Genomic DNA, 19287 nt, shown 5'->3' with positions numbered 1-19287 from the left:
CATGGCAGCATCCAGGCAGGCATGGTGCAGGAGGAACTGAGAGTTCTACATCCTCATCTGAAGGCTGCTAGCAGAATACTGGCTTGCAGGCAGCTATAATGAGGGTCTTAAAGCCCATGCCTACACCCACTCCAACAAGGCCATAGCTCCTTCCAACAGTGCTACTCCCTAGGCCAAGCATGTTCAAACCATGACAGGCAATATTGAACCCAGTGGTCCACTTGGATTTCTTTCCCTGGGAGTAGGATGAAGTTGACTCCATTGGCCTGCAGAACAGAGAGCTGGGAACTCAATTAAAAACATACAAAACAGAACAGACAAAGGTTGTTGTGATAACAATGAGGAGCCAAAGGCCTTCCATTCAGTCTCACCTTCCTGTGTTTACCTTGACTAAGCACAGCTATGCCAGGGCAGCAACAAAATAAGCTCTGCTCTACTTTAATTTAGGAGAATAAACAAATGACCTATGGCTGTTTGGGGGAAAACAAGAAGGCTATGTGTGCCAAGCAACATGAAAACACCCATGCTATGGGGATGGCCATTGGCTAGTGCAGAAGATAGGGAAGGGTCCCATGTGACATCATCTTATGCCTATAAGCTCAGTGACAATGACAACAGAGTAAGGAGTAACTGGCTCAATCCATCCCACCCACAGCAACAGGTGCTGCAGCCCCAGGCCCTGACACAGGCATCATCAGAGACATTTAAGGTGAGTCATTTGAGAGCAGTTACAGAAGGAGGGCTGGGCCCCAGTGGGGAGAGGCCAAATGGTGTCAACCATTCCCAGTCACTGCTACTGACCTGGCACAATACCTCCCCCTAACAATCGCTCTTCTGTCACAAGGTGAAGAAGGATGAGCTCAAGTTCCCATCACTGCATCCTCAGCCTAGACCCCTCTCTACCCCAACATGTCTGACTGCACCCCATCTCTATGAAGATCGGGACCCCAACTATCTAAGAATCGTTTACCCAACAGGCCTCCCTCAGGGGTTCCTACCCTAGAGACTCCATCAACCCACCCCAGTATTTCAAAGACCATATACCTTTACCATATACCATATACCTTTATCTGTGATGTGGTATATGGTCTTTTTTGTAGCCGTCCAGCAGCCACAAGTATGAATGGGTTTTCTGGAATGGGGTCAAGGTCCTGGAAAACCATTTTGGGGTACCGGAACCGTGGGAAGGGTTTGTAAAAAATTCAGACAAACACAAGGCTGTGTTTCAATCTGACATCTTTCATTCAATTCCCTTTGTTACAAGTGAAACCAGGTAGAATAGGGAAGGCAAAACCCCTCCCCCAACTTCGTCAGCAACTTGGCCCAATCAGCAACTTCTCCTTCAGTCTCTGGAGGCGGGACTTCCGGCGTAACTGGAACTTGGAGAGAGGCGTGGCAATTAGCAGGACGTGGGCAGAGAGGCGTGGCAAGGTGGCACGTCTGTGGCAAGGTGGGGTCTGAAGACTCAGCCCTCAGATGTAGGAGGGCCACAGGGGTAATTTTGGGATGTTTCTACTTTAAAACAGAATACAACAAAACCAAATTTAATTACCAGACCTGAGATTGAAGAGTGAGTGTAAGAACCTGCCTCCTCACCCGCAGAGGAACCAGCAGGAGCGGTGTGCCTCAGGAGGATGGTGTGGGTGCCTTAAGGGAGGGAGGTCCTACCCATCTGACATTTATTCTATTTATTGTTCCTTTGAGAGAGAGTCTCACTATGTAGTTCTGGGAGTCCCAGAACTCACTATGTAGACCAAGCTGGCTACAGGTGCTGGGGTTAAAAGCATGTTCTACCACACTGACCCACTTGGCATTTCAGTATTGATAACCTCATAGCCAAAGTCTAGCAAACATTCAAAGGGCTTTTACTAACACTTCTCAAACTCTTCCAAAAATGCTGAAGAAGAGAGGATGATTCCAAACCCGTTTTACAAAGCTAGCATCATCTTGACAGCGAAATCATAAAAAGACAAGAAAAGGAAATCACAGCCAACATTTCTTTTTTTAAAAAAAGATTTATTTATTTATTTATTTATGTGTATGAGTACACTGTAGCTGTACAGATGGCCGTGAGTCATCTTGTGTGTGGCTGCTGGGAATTGAACTCGGCCCCGCTTGTTCCTGTGCCATTCACTGTAGCTGTCTTCAGACACACCAGAAGAGGGCGTCAGATCTCATTACGGGTGGTTGTGAGCCACCATGTGGTTGCTGGGATCCAAACTCAGGACCTTTGCAAGAGTAGTCAGTACCCTTACCCACTGAGCCATCTCGCCAGCCCCACAGCCAACATTTCTAAAGAATCCAGATGGAAAATCCTTACCAAAATCTAGCAGACCAAATTCAATTGGTTCACCATAATCAATTGTAATTCATTCCTGGGAAGCAAAGATGATTGAATAAACAGGTCAATAAATGTCGTTCAGCCACTATATAACACAAAACAAGACTTAGATGATCATCTGAAAAAATGTAGAAAAAAAACAGTTGGCAAAATTCAACATCTTTTATATAAATGAAAAAGGTCTGAGTGATATAATTCAATATACTATTTAGGCAATGTATAACTCATCAGCCGATATTATACCAAATAGGGAAAGTAACACTTTTCCTTTGAGAAGAGAAGCAAACCAGGAATACTTGTTCTCATTGTACTGTTAAAGATTCTAGACAGGGGCTGGAGAGATGGCTCAGAGGTTAAGAGCACTGACTGCTCTTCCAAAGGTCCTGAGTTCAAATCCCAGCAACCACATGGTGGCTCACAACCATCTGTAACGAAAGGTCTGACTTCTTCTTCTGGAGAGTCTGAAGACAGCTACATTGTATACATATAATAAATAAAATCTTTTTTAAAAAAAGATTCTAGACAAAGCAGTTGGGAAAGAAAAAATAAAGACACACAAATAGAGAAGAATAGAAAATCGTCTCTGCTGCTATCAGCTTTCAAAAGTGAGGAGCACAAAGGGTTGCTTATTGTGGGCAGTAGCTAAGCAGAGAAGAACAGCCCTAGAAGAGATTCTAATACAGTCTTTCTGGGGGCAATTATAGACTATCACATGCCCTAAAGACATGAAAAAATGTGTGTCAAGACCTTACTAGAAGGTTCATCAGAGTTATTCATTATATATATTTAAAAGTTTGAAACAGCAAGAGGGGTGCATGCCTTTAATCCCAGCACTTGGGAGGCAGAGGCAGGTTGATCTCTGAGTTCAAGGCCAACTTGGTCTACAGAGTGAGTTCTAAGACAGCCAGGGTTACACAGAGAGACTCTATCTCAAACAAAACAAAACAAAACAAAACAAAAAGTTGGAAGCAATGTATGTGCACACCAGATAAAAATGCTCTATTGATACTAAAAATTATATATACTGAGGCAGATGTGGTGGCACACTCCTTTGATCCCAATACTCAGGTGGTGGGAAGGAGAGGCAGGCAGATCTTTGGGGTGATCCAGCCTGTTCTATATAATGAATCCCTAACAGCCAGGGCTGCTGCGTAGTGATGTGAATGTGTGTCTCAAGATGTAATATCGGTACAATATTCAGCTATTAGACTACCTCAGGGGAGCTGAAGAGACAGCTCAGCAGTTAAGAGCACTTGCTTTTACAGAGGACCCGGGTCCAGTTCTTAGCATCAACACAGAGGCTGTAACTCCAGTCACAGGGATCTGTTGCTCTCTTCTGACCTCCTCAGGCACCTAGCACACACGTGGTGCACATACATACATATAATAAGCAAGACACTCATACACATAAAATAAAAAGTCTTTAAGAAATGGCCTTTGGAGTCAAAGTCCATGTTGTATGAGCACAGAGGCATGAACTAAAAAAAAACCAGCACGATGCGCAAAAACCTCAGCAGCCGTTTTCCCTAGAAGTCAAGTTACGATGATTTTTTTCTGTTGTTCCGCACTCATAATTTCTACTGCTTTTATAGCAAACATAATAGTTATGTAATAAAATGTGGTGGTCTTGATATTTTTTAAAGGAAAAGAAATATGACGAGAGGAGTCTCTTAAGAATGATGACAATGTCTGTTAAAACCTTCTTAAGTATTTTTGGATGGAAAGTACCTCAGATTCTTTTATTACCTGAGAGTGGCCCCTGGAGTGTGGTCTATCCACATCCAACCAGAAAGAGGGCACAAACTAACTCCTCTACATAGGTATAAGGGACAACAGAAGACAAAATCAGCTCAGTGTTTAGAGCCACGGATGTTGCCTGTCAGCGCTGCAGCCACCTTCCTCTCTCCCTGGGATCAGGGAGTCCCTGGCACCGCATCACAGCCAGCTGCAGTTGCCTCTTCTTTCCCATCCTTAGGTCAGGTCACCCTTAAGCTCAGAAGTTCCCAGTGCTGCTTGCTTGTTTGTTTGTTGTTGTTGTTTGTGGGTTTTTTTTTTTTTTGGTTGTTTTGCATTTTTAAGTCAGGGTTTCTCTGAGTAGACCAGGCTGGCCTTGAATTTCGGATCCACTTTAAGAGCACTGCCTCTGCCTCCAGGGTGTTGACATTAAAAACACACGCTGTCCCCACCACTGGTGCTCCCCACCACTGGTGCTCATCCGTCTCCATCTTCACCACTCCCAGCCTCCCTTTCTGGCTCTAGCCACACTGTTCTCTTAGCATTTCTTCAAATGTATATGTCCACTCTTGTTTCAGGGCCCTTCTCTCTCCTCCGCTGTCCCCACGGCTCCCTCACAGGAAATGACCTTATTTATTGTATGTAAATACTAGTCCTCTCTTCCAGCATTCCTTGCCTTCCTTGGCCTGCCTAGCCTCTCTCCCTGGAGGAGGACTTGTCACCAACTCTGCAGACAGCATAGCCTCCTTGGTTCGTGGTTCCGGTCTGTCTTCTCTAGAGGGCAAGCTCTTTTAACAGCACAGTTGCTCTTGTCTGCCTTATACTTGGGTGATCCTGACAGGCGCCAGGTGGGAATGTAAACGCAATGTATCAATAGTGTGGCAGGCAGACAGGCTGAGTACACATGTGACAACTGGCATTACTTCACTTTATTATTTAAAAAAAAAAAAAACAAAAACTATGGTATCTCCTCTCATTCTGTGAAGTCAATTCAAAGGATTGTGCCTTTTTTTTTTTTCTTTTTACACAGAACAAACAAGCCACGAGACAGGTGAAAGCAATTCCTTCGAAGGTCATGTCGCAGGTAGCTGAGCTGGGATTTGAACCCGGCGCGTACTGATTTGCGATTTTGTCTCCGCTCTTGCTTCTCAGGGCGAAAACTAGGACTGATCGCAACAGCGCTATCTGAGCACTTGTCAGAAGGTCACTTCGCTGGCTCTGTCTCGGACTTACAGAGTGGGAACCTGCCCTGGACCTGCACTCTAAGAAGCCTTGCCTGGTGACTCTAAAGTGCAAGTCAGCTGTGTGGATGGGGCCTCTGGCTGAGCCTCCGTGCTCCCTGCCCTTCAACCAGGCGCAAGCTAATGCCTGCTGGGGGAGGGGAGGGTCTAGCACTGACCAACCCTTTGGCTTTCTGTCCCCCTGTTCCACCAGCGCAGCCCTGCTTCTGTGCAAGAACCATCTCTGAGTTCTTTCTCCTGGGGAGAGAAACATCTCTTGGTTTCCTTAAGGGACGACGGAGCAGGCCCCTCAAACGCGTTGGAAAGACCATCAGAGGGACATCGCTGAGCCTGGAGTAGAAGTCTTTTTTTTTTTCTATTTGAGGCTTTTTGTTGTTGTTGTTGTTTCTTTTTCCCACAGACCAGAGAGGTTGTCGACCCTCCTTTCATTCGGGTTCTTGGTAACCAGACGCTGCTTCTGGGCTCAGTTTTATTAGCATAAACCACTTTCAGATTTGGCATTGACAGAGGAAAGGGCTTAAGAGTGAGACCAGAGCCTTTTCCTAAGCCCATAATAAAACAAAGGCCTTGTATTCCCAGGCTGGAGGGAAAGGAGGGGAAAAAAAGCAATCATGAAAACACGCCAGCAGAGGGCGCCACAGCCCCATTAGTCTCTGCCCATTGAACTCCTCAGAAACCAAACTGCCAGACTGCTATGGGGTCTGGACAAACTGGAAGTCTAGAGCCTGGGTACCATGTCAACCTCACCTTTGGAATTTTGTAGGTCTCCGGGCGCCTGATGACACAGGCTCATGCCTACGAGACGTTAGCTAATGTTCATTCTCAGAGAGATTAGTCCCAGAAAAACCCAGTATGTGAATCTAACAAGAAAGAGATTGTTGCCTGACCCAGCCTTTGCTGAGTGAGTGTGTGAGCTAGGCACAGGGCTACAGAGCATATCCTCAGAAAATAGGGTTATTGTGGTTAGGTGCTAAGGCTGGTCTCTTAAAGCCTTTTAAATATTTAAATGGGGAGAAAAGAGCACTATTTTTTATTTTAACTTTTAGACTGAAATAAAAGCCATAAAGAACGGTGGAGAAGAGAAAGTGTGGAGAGAAAAGGAAGAAAGAAGATATACGGGAGTTGGGGACAGGAAGATAAATCACACTTTTTAAAAAAGATTTTTATTTATAATTATATGTAAGTAAGTACACTGTAGCTGTCTTCAGACACACCAGAAGAGGGCATCAGATCCCATTACAGATGGTTGTGAGCCACCATGTGGTTGCTGGGAATTGAACTCAGGACCTCTGGAAGAGCAGTCAGTGCTCTTAACCATTGAGCCATCTCTCCAGCCCCGATAAATTGCATTTTAATTAATTTCTTATAAAATTCTAGACAAAGTCGGGCTTTGTCAACCTCCCATTTCCCCTACTAGACCCTAACTTGGGGCTCACATCTGCAGATCTACTCCAAAATTCAGCACGTGTAGCCTGGCTGGCTGGCTGTCGGAAGAGCCACTCTCTCAGCTTCCCACACAGCACTCCTGTCTGCACCCAGGGGTGTTCTGGAGGGCAGTCTTAGATACTGTCCCATCCGGATGCTCCACGCTCCAGGCCTCCCAGGAAGATGTGCAGTTAAAATCCTGACTAATCTCCTGGATCAGCGCCTAGACAGTGGGCTCGTGGGCGTGGCGTCTGGCTGTTTGTGTGGGAGATGTTTTGGGAGTGGTCTCTTATTCTCTTGGCGAAGTGGTTCTCAGCTTCAATGCCGCGACATTTAATACAGTTCCTCATGTTGGGTTACCCCCCCCCCCAACCACATTATTTTTGTTGCTACTTCACAACTGTAATTTTGCTCCCATTATGTGGAATGTGAATATCAGTCAGTGTTTTCCCCGGCCCCACCATAGGGGTCACAACCCCCAGATTAACAACCCGCGTCTTAGATGGAATAGCTTCGAGGGGAGATCCCTGAGCAGTCCAGTGCTTGCAGATCAGGGCTAACTCTCTAAGCAGGTTTGAAGGGCATGTCAGCGGATTCTGTGCAGTTTTGTGTGTGCACTTGGGTGAGACCACAGAGAGGTCAGCCCAAGGAAAAGGATGCGCGGTCAGGCCTGACTCTGGAGAACTGCTGATCTGGGAAGGACTGCCTTGCTGTGACAACTGCAGGCTTGGCTCTCTGGGGACCCCCGCTGAGAGCCTCACCCCCAGCCCCAGCCCCAGCCCAGCGTTTTGTGCTGCAGTCTGACTGCCCACGCGACATTGTCCTGGTGTCAGAGGTCCTGCTTGGAAAGTCCTGTCTCAGTGCTGAGAGGTGGGCTGAGGTAGGGGCGGGGAGGTACAAAAAGACCACCAGAACCAGATCAGACCACCACAAAGACAAGATCCTTCTTCCCCATCACATTCCACCCATGAGCAGGATTCCCCTCTGTGCTGCGTCCTCATTAGAATGTGCTTGCTGGCAGGCATATCTATCGAAGATGACAAGAAGGAAGGAGTATTCCACCATAAAAAGAAAGTGCTAGACGATTCTACAGTGTCCATGAACTTTGAAGATACTCCACTTACTGAAAACAACTGGTACGCTCCCTTAATCCCAGCCCTAGGGAAGCAGAGGCAGGCAAGTATGAGTCTGAGGCCAGCCTGGTCTACAAAGTGAGTTTCAGGACAGCCAGGGCTACATATGGAAACTTTGTCTGAGATAGATGGATGGATGGACGGATGGACGGATGGATGGATGGACATGGATAGATAGGTAGGTAGATAGATAGATAGATAGATAGATAGATAGATAGATAGATAGATAGATAGATTATATAAATCATCGAGATAGAAAGTGATTGTTGCAGGCTGGTAGAGAGGAGCTGGGATGACTGGTAATTGATATGAAGTATTTGGGGTGTATGTGAAGAACTGGCCTGGAATTTGCTGCTGGTGATGTTTGCCTAACTGTGACTATGCTGAATAGCATATTGTATAATTTAGTGTGCCCTTTGTTCCGTGTATATTAACTCTTAATTTGTTTTACATTTAAGTGAAGGCTCCCCAACTCTGTGGCTATGAATTCTTTCTACAAAATAATAACATAAAACAAACATAACAACATGTCTCAGATAAAGTCCCGCCTCCTCCAGGAAGCCTCCATCATCGCCATCCTGAACTTCAGCAACCCGACATCGACACTCACTTCATCCAGTCGCAGAGCCTGACTGCCTACAGGTCCTGGAGAGGCCTTGCTGCAACATTCCCTGGGAGCCATTGTAACAAGATACACCCGTGAGCCTGGACAGTGGCCACAGAAGGCACGCAAGCTCCCGGGACCATCTTTGCTGGTTCCACATTCACACACGCTAGGTCTACAAGAACAGCCCTACTCTGACTTTAACACCAGGAGACAGACAGAAATAGGAAGGGATTTTTGGCCACATTAAAGAGTATAGAATTCCCAACCGCCAGGCAAGGTCTCCATATACCCTTTCCTTTTAGCTGAAAGCAACACATGACTCTTGAGTTGTGTTTCCCAATGTACAAGATGAGGCTCGTACAAACTCTAGGATTGGTTTTGTTTTCTTTGAGACAGAGTCTCTCTGTGTAGGCCAGACTGACCTCAGATTCTCCATTCTCCTGCTGAGGCTCCTGAAACTCATCGGGGGCCCTGTCTCTCTTGAGAAATGCACACCCACCCTTCTTGACCATGTACAACTCTCTATTTCCTAAAAGTCAGTCTTAATCCCTCCCCCTTTCTCTCTCCTCCCTCCTTCATGCGTAAATCTACAATAAAACCTTTTATTTAAAAATATTTTATCTTTATTATTTTTAAATTGTGTTTGTGTGTGTGTGTGTGTGAGTTTACAGAAAGTGTATGTCAACTACAGACTGTAAGATCATCAGCAAAACATGCAGGAGACACACCTCAGGGTTTCTACAAGTAGATTGGAAAACACAGGCCAGAAGAATAATGCAGATTAGTGCACGATAGAACAGACACTACCTACCAGTGCAAGCATCTAAACTGAACTGGGAGTCTCTAATTCAGACATGGTGATGGTGAGGCAGTAAGGGACCGTGAGCCCTAAGAATTGTTCATTTGTTGGAATTGTGGGGAACTGTGATTATCATACAACGCCATTCTTCCGGAGTGATTTTACTAACATTTACAGAAGGCATAAATATGAAACCCAAGGTACGCTTCAAAACAATACAAGATTGGCTAAAGCAATGGGGGTGGGGAGTGCTGGCTCGGCCCTGGTGGGGCGGGGGATGGGAGGGACACACTGTTTCAGGATGCTATTCTGTTTACCTCTGTGCATGTTCAAAAGCCCAAAGCACATGAAGCCAAAACAGAGATGAGAGGTACAAAACAGGTAATAATATATGATACATTATGAACTATTGACTTAAGAGAAGTAAATATATACAAAAAAAAAAAGAATTTAAGGATCCCTTAATTGAGTAGGAAAAATAAAGTGCAGTGTGGTTCAGTGGTTAAGAACTGGTGTCACGGGGCTGGTGAGATGGCTCAGCGGGTAAGAGCACTTCTGCTCTTCTGAAGGTCCTGAGTTGGGATCCCAGCAACCACATGGTGGCTCACAACCACCCATAATGAGATCTGACGTCCTCTTCTGGTGCGTCTGAAAACAGCTACAGTATATTACGCCAGAGCGAGCAGGGCCATCCTAAGTTCAATTCCCAGCAGCTACATGATGGCTCATGGCTACAGTGTACTCATACACATAAAATAAATAAATAAATCTTTAAAAGAAGAAGAAGAAGAAGAAGGAGAAGGAGAAGGAGAAGGAGAAGGAGGGAGAAGAAGGAGAAGGAGAAGGAGAAGAGGAGAAGGAGAAGGAGAAGCAGAAGGAGAAGGAGAAGAAGGAGAAGCAGAAGGAGAAGGAGAAGGAGAAGGAGAAGAAGAAGAAAGAGAAGAAGAAGAAGAAGAGGAAGAAGAAGAAGAAGAAGAAGAAGAAGAAGAAGAAGAAGAAGAAGAAGAAGAAGAAGAAGAAGAAGAAGAAGAAGAAGAAATAGAAGAAGAAGAAGAACTTGTGTCACAGAAGACCTGAGCATCTTCATCAAGTGGTACACAACTGCCTGTAATTCCAGCTCCAGAGGGGATTCTGCGCCCTCTTCTGGCCTGTGAGGGCACTGCAGTCACACACATGCTCCTCCCTCCCAGCGCACACACATTTAAAAGAAGAAAATAATCTTTTTAAAAGAACAGTAAATATTTTTTCTTGTTTTCTATCTATTTTTCCACACCCATGTTTCTGAAATGCAATAGCTTGCGTTCATAGGTGCTTCAGACACTGACTCTAGACTCACTGTCCAGAGAATTAAAACGTAAATGTTACTAAAGTCTAAGAAGAGTTAGAGGGAAAAAAGTCTATGTGAATCAGAAATGAGCATCGCTCAAGGCCACCAATGGAAGGCCTGAGCCAGCTGCAGGTACATTGGTGTCTGAGTCAAATGTGAGCGTGGAATTCAAGTCCTGTTTAGCATCCCTATGTACACTCCAGGGTCAGAGATGTGGTCTTGGCTGCCCACTAGAATCCTCCAGGGCATTCTGGAAGCTGTGAACACAAAGGCCCACGCTAAAGCAATTGAATCAAGCTCTCTGCTGGAGGCCTGGGTCAGCCGAGGTTCAGCTGACTCAAGTCCACAGCCTGAGGGAACACTCCTGGGACAAGGGGTTTAAACACAGCAGGGCAAATGAGCACTGGTCACTTCTGCTGTAACCTCTCCTGGGTGCGAGGAGAACAGAGCCGCCAGGGAGATAGTAAGCAGCCATCTTTGTCCTGTTTGCTATGAGTCACTTGAGGGCATTTGGAGTCACTTGTGTCCAGTCTGAGTCATTTCTCTCTTGGGTGCGGCTGAGAGCCCTGAGGGGCCAAACTTTGGCTTTTCTGGGCCGAGATGGGGGCTCCTTTGGTTGTGGGTTTTTTATCGAGTACATATCAAGTATGGATAAACAGCTGGTGTGAATAAAGCCTCAGGAGGGTGAGGTCGTGGGTCTATGAGGATGGACCTCCTGCTGAGCGCTGGGCCAAGATCCAATCCCAAGTGACACCCACTGGACAGTGATTCAATCCCAAGTGACACCCAGCACTAACCCAGCAGCCCAGATTCCAACCCCATGCAGCAAATCCTCCCGGCTGGATCAGTGTCTGGCAATGAATGGTGATTTCCACCAGTGTCACACTAGGACATTCAGCTGGCGAGTTGGGACAGAGATTCAAACATAACTGTCAGGAGTTATGCCCAGTTACAGGGGCTGGGCTGAAAAGCAGCGTATCAATGGTGACATTGTTCTGGGGAACTGGCTCACTCTGATATTTGCTCTGGCACTGGGCAAGGTCTCTCCCACAAGTATCTCCTCACCTGGCCAGCAGGAGCCTGTCATTTGCCATCACTAAGCCTGCCTTTCAGCCCTACCTGTGAGCTTTGTGCCTAAGTAGGCCTTGTACCCTGTCCTCCCTCTGCTTCAGTGTGAGCCCACCTCTGAGCCCACCTCTGCCTCAACTCCATAGGTTTGCCTGCTGTCCACCCCCCAGCTCAGTGATGCTGGTGGCTCTCTAGCACTGGGTCCCCTTGGATCTGCCTTTTTGAAGAGCTTCCCATAGGTGTGGCTATCGCATAATGACAAGGCAGGACTCTCTAGCCACGTAGCCACTAATCAATGAAAGGCTGCAAGCACATCCAACCTATAGCTAGAAACCGGACCTGACACAAAATTGTAAACTGACCTAAAACCTTGAGGGTTTTTTTTTTTTTTTTGTGATTTTAAAAAAATGACCTTTTTTGGCCTGTTTTCGGGGCACAAACTTGGTGATAATGTCATGTTATAATGGAAAAGGGGTGGACAAATCTAGAATAAGCAAGCTGGGTCCATATAAAGGCAGGGCAATGAGGCCAAGATCTGCCGGCTCAGAACTGGGACTATCTCAGAATATGAGGAGGGCAGGACCAGGCAAAGCAGACACACAGAGTCCAGGTTTCGCAGTGAGCGACTGGAGGGCCCGGCTGCCCTTCAGGGATGGGCTACTGAGAACTCTGAAGGTAGGAGATGCTCTAAATATTTAACCGTGGACTCTGCCCCATCAGAATTTGAAAGGGCTGACTGGGCCAAGTGTAATCATTAATTGCTGGGTTGCAGAAACGTGGTGGTTCCGGGAAAGGCCCAGGGAAATACTAGCTGTCATGGGTTGGGGGCGGGAGCCTAGGGCACCAACTGTTTATCAAGTAGTGTGAGCGTGGCTGTTTAACTGTGGGGTGGTAAGGGGTACGCATCTTGGGATGTCTGTACTTGTGACTGGGCACTGACCCAGACTCACATCCCAACCTTGACCTGTGAGTGAGTGCAGTAATCAGAGAGACAAACCACACTTTTGTCTGCAGCACGCTCGAGAGCTCCTGTTTATCTCCCTTCTTGAAAAGATGGTATGTCCCAGGGCAGTACAGAGGCCCTTAGTGCCCCAACTTATAAAATGCTGGGTGTCTATTCTGGCCCAACCAGTCACTTCCACCAGCAAGCATTCCAGGCCCCACCCAGGAGCAGCTCTGAGCCTTCGAAGTGGCCTCGGGGTCTGAGACTGTCTCCTTTGTGAATCTGTCTTTGCCAGTCTTAGTGAAGTTGAGAGGAATCCCAGTAATGCCAGGAGCATGAATCTAGACTTGCAAAGCTGCATTCAGGGCCAGAAAAATCACAGGGTTGTCTCTGGGACATGATGGTGGTTGCTCTAACCTTTGTAATTAGACATGTCCTTTACACAGCCCACTGCCAAGAGGCTCCAAGGCTTTGTGAGAGAGAAGCCTTCCTCCTTGCAGAGAGTCCCGTGATTCACCGGGAGCCACGGGCCAAGAGTCCTTCCTGCAGGAACAGAGGAGAAATCCAAACACTATTCTCACATAGCAGCATGAGTTTGTCTGTGTGGAGAGCCCGGTTCAGCCCATGCTAGCAAGCTGACTTAGCGGGAATGGAACATTCTAATACAGAGTCACCAGAACATCATCAGGGGAGTCTGGCAACCTCAGTGGGGACACATAGGCCCCGGGACAGACTGGCAACACGAGAGGTAGGCAAGAATATGTCACAGAAACGCAGTAATTAAGATGGGATAAAGAATGTTGCCAGGGGCTAGTGGCTAGTGCTGAAAACAGGTCTTGCTCCTGACCTTGATGGCTCACATCCCCACTTGGATTGTACAGGATAGGAACTCTTCAATTGTGCAAGGAAGGGGAGAAGGGACTGGCCTTCAGGACTCTCGTGCAAGGGTTCTTTCAAACAGAAGGGCTAGAGAGATGTCTCAGCAGTTAAGAGTGAACACTGCTCTTCCAGAGGATCGGAGTTCAGTTCTCTCCCAAACAGAAAGACAGCTGGAAGGCACACAGCCACAGTGAGAGTGCCCCCGTGTGCTAGAGAAGCCGTGTGGATAACGGAAACGGGGATGTGCTGGTCTTGTCTTCACACCTGGAGAATATCCAGAGTGGCGCAACACCTCACAGCTGAGAAAAAAGGTGTGAGGCTCTGAGTTCATCTTCCTGACCCTCATGGGGCAAAACCAACCATAGAACTGCAAAGGTAATGCTTGCAGGGTAGGTGGCTGAGAGGCTGTGTTCTGCACACATACTGCGAATGTCTTGATTCTTAGCCCTCCAGAGAGACGCAATTCCTATCTTGTGGAGGTACTGCATCAAAGGTCAAGAAATGCAGTATTGCTGGGCGGTGGTGGTGCACGCCTTTAATCCCAGCACGTGGGAGGCAGAGGCAGGTGGATTTCTGAGTTCAAGGCCAGCCTGGTCTACAGAGTGAGTTCCAGCACAGCCTGGGCTATACAGAGAAACCCTGCCTCAAAAAACAAAAACAAAAACAAAAACAAAAAAGAAAAGAAAAAAGAAAGGAAGAAAGAGAGAGAAAGAAAGAAAGAAATGCAGTATTATGTGGCAGGTAATGGAGGCTTTCTTCCTACCAGTGCTGGTGACTGGTGCAGCCTCTGAAGTGGGACGGGGTAGGGGCACATGAATACTCTGAAGTTGTATGCAAAGTGTCACGACTACCCACTCGACATTTGTGGAACAAGGTCAGTGTCTTCCTGGGGTCCTCTGAGGAGAACATTGCCTAAGCATTACTCCATCCCAACCCCGGAGAACTGATAGAATGCCTAATGATTTGCCTCCACACCATTGTTCACTCTAGGCCTGGTGTCCCCTCTGCATCCCGACTAAAGGGATGATCTCCGCGTGGATGTTTATGAGGTATCTCTGAACACACTCAAACTGGAGGTTGTCATTCCTCTTTCCTGGCAGTAAACCCCACACATTTCCCATCCTCCCTGCCAGTTCTGTCTCAGGTAATAACATCTTTCTTTTACCAAGAGGGAGAGCGAGGTGGGTGAGATGGCTCAGTGGGTCAAGGTGCTTGCTGCCAAAGCTAAAAGCTTAGGTTTGAACCCCCAGGACCTCCATGGTAGAAGAAGAGAATCACCTCTGAAAAGTTATCCTCTGATCTACCATGCCACACCACGGCACACACATACCTTCACACCTAAATGAATAAATCAATAAAATGAATAATTAAATAATTGTAGTTTTAAATTTTTCAAAAGAGGGAGCCTGATGTAGCAGTACTCTCTTGTAATCTCTCCAGCTGATAGCTGTGTGACTTCATACAAACTTTCTGTGCCTCAGTTTCCTCCCCTGTAGAATGGGGACAATAATAGTTAGCTCATAGGAGTGCTGTGAAATTTAAAGACTTAAAAAATACGCAAAGGGCAGGACAGTGGTGGCGTTCGCCTTTAATCCCAGCACTTGAGAGGCAGAGGCAGGCGGATTTCTGAGTTCAAGGCCAGTCTTGTCTACAGAATGAGTTCCAGGACAGCCAGAGCTACACAGAGAAACTCTGTCTCAAAAAAACAAAAAACAGAGACAAAAAAATATACAAAGGGTTTTGAATTTTATCTGGCTGACAGTGGATGTCAGTTTGTGCTTCTCTTACTCAAAATGCCCAGGACAAGTCATCGATCGGGTCCTTTGATTCTTCTTCCCTCATACACTACATCCAAATCCATCAGCAATTTCTAGTCTTCAGATACGAACCCCACCTGACTCTCAACGGCTTTCATGTGCGTGTGTGTGTGTGTGTGTGTGTGTGTGTGTGTGTGTGTGTTCATTGTTTGCACATATATGCATGAGCACGTGGGAGGTCAGAGGTAGGGGGAAGAACTTGGATCATTGGGGTGTATTCTTAAGGAGACCCTAGGTCCCCAGCCTACCTCCTCTTTCTCTTTACCTTTCAGGGTCATGAAGGAGGAGAGCAGCTTTTGTCATGCGATGTCATGTTGCTTTTCCATAGCCTCAGAACACAGCCCCACCTGTGAAGGCCCAAACTTCTGAAACAGTTAGCAGAACGAGTCTTTCCTCTTGAGGCTCCCACCCATTGTAGAACAGGATGAAAACCTCAGGATACCAGGTAGAGTGGAGCTCTAGGCCGGCTCTCCTCGCTGAGTGCCACTCTGACCGCCGGGTGGCGCTGCAGCTCATTGGGGTGTTGCAGAGATGCACCTGAGGCTGCCTGTGTTCCGGTGCCAGCTGGCAGCACCCTCTGACTAGAGGATTCCCTCCTTTTCTCTGCTCCCATAGGTAGGCAACGTTAGCAACATAGAATAACCCTTCTCTTGAAGGCTGAAAAAGAAAAGCCGGGAGCCTTGGCGTGGCCACCCTTGCAGGAGGCAGGCGTGGGTGGATCGCTTCCGCTCAATGGGCATCCAGGACTAGAGTAAAGGGCAAGGACAGCTTGGGGACGAATCGCTGACTCTGTGCAATGTTTAACCCACGGCTGCAAGCTTCCATGTGGTAATAGTCCTGAAGACGTCCAGCTCTACCTTGGGCTGCCAGTGCCCTGGCCGAGGACATGGGAGGTACGGATAATTTGAAGTGTGCTGACATGATAAGTGTCACTAGCTGTACTATTGGCATTATCGCCATTGCTGTTTCTTTTCCCTGGAGGCAAGGGAAGGCTTTTCAGGAATAAAATTGGTTTATTCCTGGCCTAAGAACCAGAGGAATGACAGTAAGCCTAGAGGGAAAGTGCTCTGGGTTCTGGGTCACTGTTCTCAATGGGTTGTGCCCTGGGAGAACCCCGGGAGCAAAGCGTGCATGCAGTTCCGGTATCTCCCACTAGGTGGCGCAGGCCCCTGTGCTCTGTCCTGGGATTACAGAACTGACTTAGTTGGGCCTGGCCAGTGAGTTAAGTGGAGCATTAGACGGGCGTTTAGGGTCCTAGGCAAGTGAAGAGCTGTCTTTTTTTTTTTTTTTTTTTTTTTTTTTTTTTGTCCTTGTATTTGAGTCTCACAGAACAGGCACGGAGACCATGGGTTTGCCTAGGCCTCAGATGGACCAGAAGTGGTTCAGGAGGGTGATGGGGTGAGATGCCACAATGGATCTGTAGTCAAAGCCAGACCTTAGGGTCAGCTTTTGCTTTGATACCCACAGTAGTTGGAGTAGTTTGGAGCCCACAGTAGTTGTACTGATCGTCTTGCAAATCCTGGGAGGGTAACAGTAAGGAGGAGGGAGCAGGCAGGTAGGGTCTACTGGATAAGAGACTTATCCTTCTTCTTCCTGGGCATTACCTCTAGAAGGTCAAATTTTCTAGCACCCTCCCGGAGTTGCTTAAGCTTTCTTTCACACGCGAGAACGAGCTTTTCTCCAGGTTTGGTTTTGTGCTTGTAAGAAGAGGGACAGTTGAGGTGGGGCCTGCAGGGCAGACAGGACCTAGAAATGGCGGCCTGCGGCTGCCTTTGGAGACTTCTGGAGCACGGATCTATTGGCTTTACGCACTTACTTCCAGAACACCATCTCTGCGTTCTGAGACTTCTGGATCCACTTACAGCATTTCTGTCCTTTGCCTGAGCCCTGGCAGTTTCCCACGCCTCCCTCTGCCCCCTGCTTGGCTTCTCTGGAAAGTTGTGAGTGAGCCTGTCAGAAAACAGTTTCTTTATTAGGGTTGAAACCTCCAACACCGAATAAATCCTGCTGTAAGGACCCCCCCCCCCATCCCATTCTCAGAACCTGCATCCTGGGACTTCAATTCTTTTTAATTTTTTTTTCTTTTTATTCTTTTCTTTTCTTTTCTTCTTTTGGTTTTCCAAGACAGGGTTTCTCTGTGTAGCCCTGGCTGTCCCGGAACTCACTCTGTAGACCAGATTGACCTAGAACTCAGAAATTCACCTGCCTCTGCCTCCCAAGTGCTAGGATTAAAGGCGTGTACCACCACTGCCAGACTCAATTCTTTTTCTTAAGTGAAGTTTTGCTCTGAGTCAAGTCTTCCCCAGTTCTCTGACTGAGCCTCAGAAATCCCAGACCTCATGGCTGCCAATCACTATTTCTTTAATCAGCATACCTTTTGAGGAATTAGAATAGATTTCCCCCACCCACCCCACCCACCCCTTTGGGTGGCGGTGATGGACGCTAGGGCCTTCTACGTGCTAGGTAAGCTATACTCAGCTACAGCCCCAGGTCTTGACTTTTTTTTTTTAAGTTAGAAAATACCTAAATATCTTTATCTATGGGCAAAAGTTTACGTGCACTTGTCTAACCTGCCTTTCCCTCGAAGCAGGATCTTCCTTATAGAAGTGGAGCGTTGGCTCATGAGCCAAGACTGCTAGTCTTGGGGATTTTATTTTCGCATGTTGAAAGCAGTGTTGTGTCTTGGCCCTGATAGCACAAGGCGTGATCTTTGGGGAAATGAGTCACCAGCACCTCCCTCCTGGGGGAGGTGACTGTCCTCCCACACCCTAGGACTGGATGCACTGTACAGGAGGGAACAGCATTAACAATCTGGAGGGTGAACACTTCAGAGACAGAATGCAGTAACTAGGCCAGACAGACCTGTTGGTTTCACGCTTTGAGAGAGAAGTGAGAAATGCAAACCAATCTCTTCACCTTCCTCACAAATACAAGGCCTTGTGCTAAGTCTCCTTGATTTCACCTCCCTGGACACAGGCTGCCCAGTCGAGTCAAATCCAAACAAAAACCCTTATTCTTAGTCATAGCATTCAGGAGATAACCGTCCACACAGCTCCACCAGGACCCAGGTTCTCTCAGTACAATGAGAGCTGGAGCGGGGAGGGGGAGGGGAGGGGGAGGGGTCACGCCCAAGCTGTCACTTCATCTAGAGCCCTCTGGTAACACACTTGGGGTGCGGTTCAATCACACCCCAAAACTGTGTTTTGAGGTTAAACTCGGTGCTGTTTCTCCAGTTTTTTAGTGGAGCTCCAGGAGAGAGAGAGAATACGTGGCTATCTCTGGTTTAAGGGTGCTCAGCTTGCTAAGGCTGCTGAGAATGTTCTCTGTGGCTCCCTCCCAGGCTGCAGCTCCTCAGACCCCACCACAGGACCACACCTCCTTGCACTGACAAACTGCTAGGTGCCAGCCACATACACAATGGTTTAGCTCCCAAAACTGTCCCAGGGTCCCTGTTTGCAGATGAAGCCCAGGCCAACGGAAGCTTTTATTTATCGCCTCCACACAAGCTGGAAAGAGGGAGTCTAGATTGAGAAAGAGCCTCTGTCAGATTGGTCTGTAAGCAAGCCTGTGGGGGCATTTTCTTAGTTAATGATTGATGTGGGGTAGCCCAGCCCCTCTGGGGGTGGTGCCACCCCTGAGCAGGTAGTCCTGGGTTGTGTAACAAAGCAGGCTGAGGGGATCCATGGGGTGCGAGGCAACGGGCCAGCATTCTTCCATGACTTCTGCTTCAGTTCCTGCCTCCAGTTCTGCCCTGATTTCCCTCTGTGATGGACTGTGACAGGGACGTGTAAGCCAAATAAACATTGTGCTCCACGAGTTGGCTTAGGACAGTGTTTTATCATAGCAACAGAGAGCTAAACAAGGACATAGGCTGGCAGACTGGCTCCAAGTCACAGTGTCATGCTAACTATGGTATCATTCACCTGGGTGTCCTGGGTATCTAGGACATCAAACGTGATGGTGGGTAAGTGTG

At 47.4% G+C, this 19287-nt stretch overlaps 1 long non-coding RNA gene across 5 annotated transcripts; it reads left to right on the top strand.

Moving 5' to 3' along the window:
• The first annotated feature begins 672 nt into the window (after nucleotides 1–672).
• LOC116070709 lies at nucleotides 673–8746 on the top strand. Of its 5 annotated transcripts, none has more exons than XR_004110538.1 (6): nucleotides 673–709; nucleotides 5228–5354; nucleotides 5510–5651; nucleotides 6363–6495; nucleotides 7763–7877; nucleotides 8432–8746. It is a non-coding gene; the product is annotated as an uncharacterized LOC116070709 (long non-coding RNA). The 5 variants fall into 5 exon arrangements; XR_004110531.1 differs by lacking the exon at nucleotides 673–709 and adding an exon at nucleotides 1390–1450; XR_004110536.1 differs by lacking the exon at nucleotides 673–709 and adding an exon at nucleotides 1390–1450 and having other exon boundaries at nucleotides 6363–6499.
• The last annotated feature ends 10541 nt before the right edge of the window (nucleotides 8747–19287 follow it).

This window comes from Mastomys coucha, unplaced genomic scaffold, assembly GCF_008632895.1.
Source record: "Mastomys coucha isolate ucsf_1 unplaced genomic scaffold, UCSF_Mcou_1 pScaffold1, whole genome shotgun sequence".
In the NCBI taxonomy this organism is placed as follows: Eukaryota; Metazoa; Chordata; class Mammalia; order Rodentia; family Muridae; genus Mastomys; species Mastomys coucha.
The sequence above is the reverse complement of the archived record's forward strand: the minus strand, read 5'-3'. Positions and strand labels throughout refer to the sequence as shown.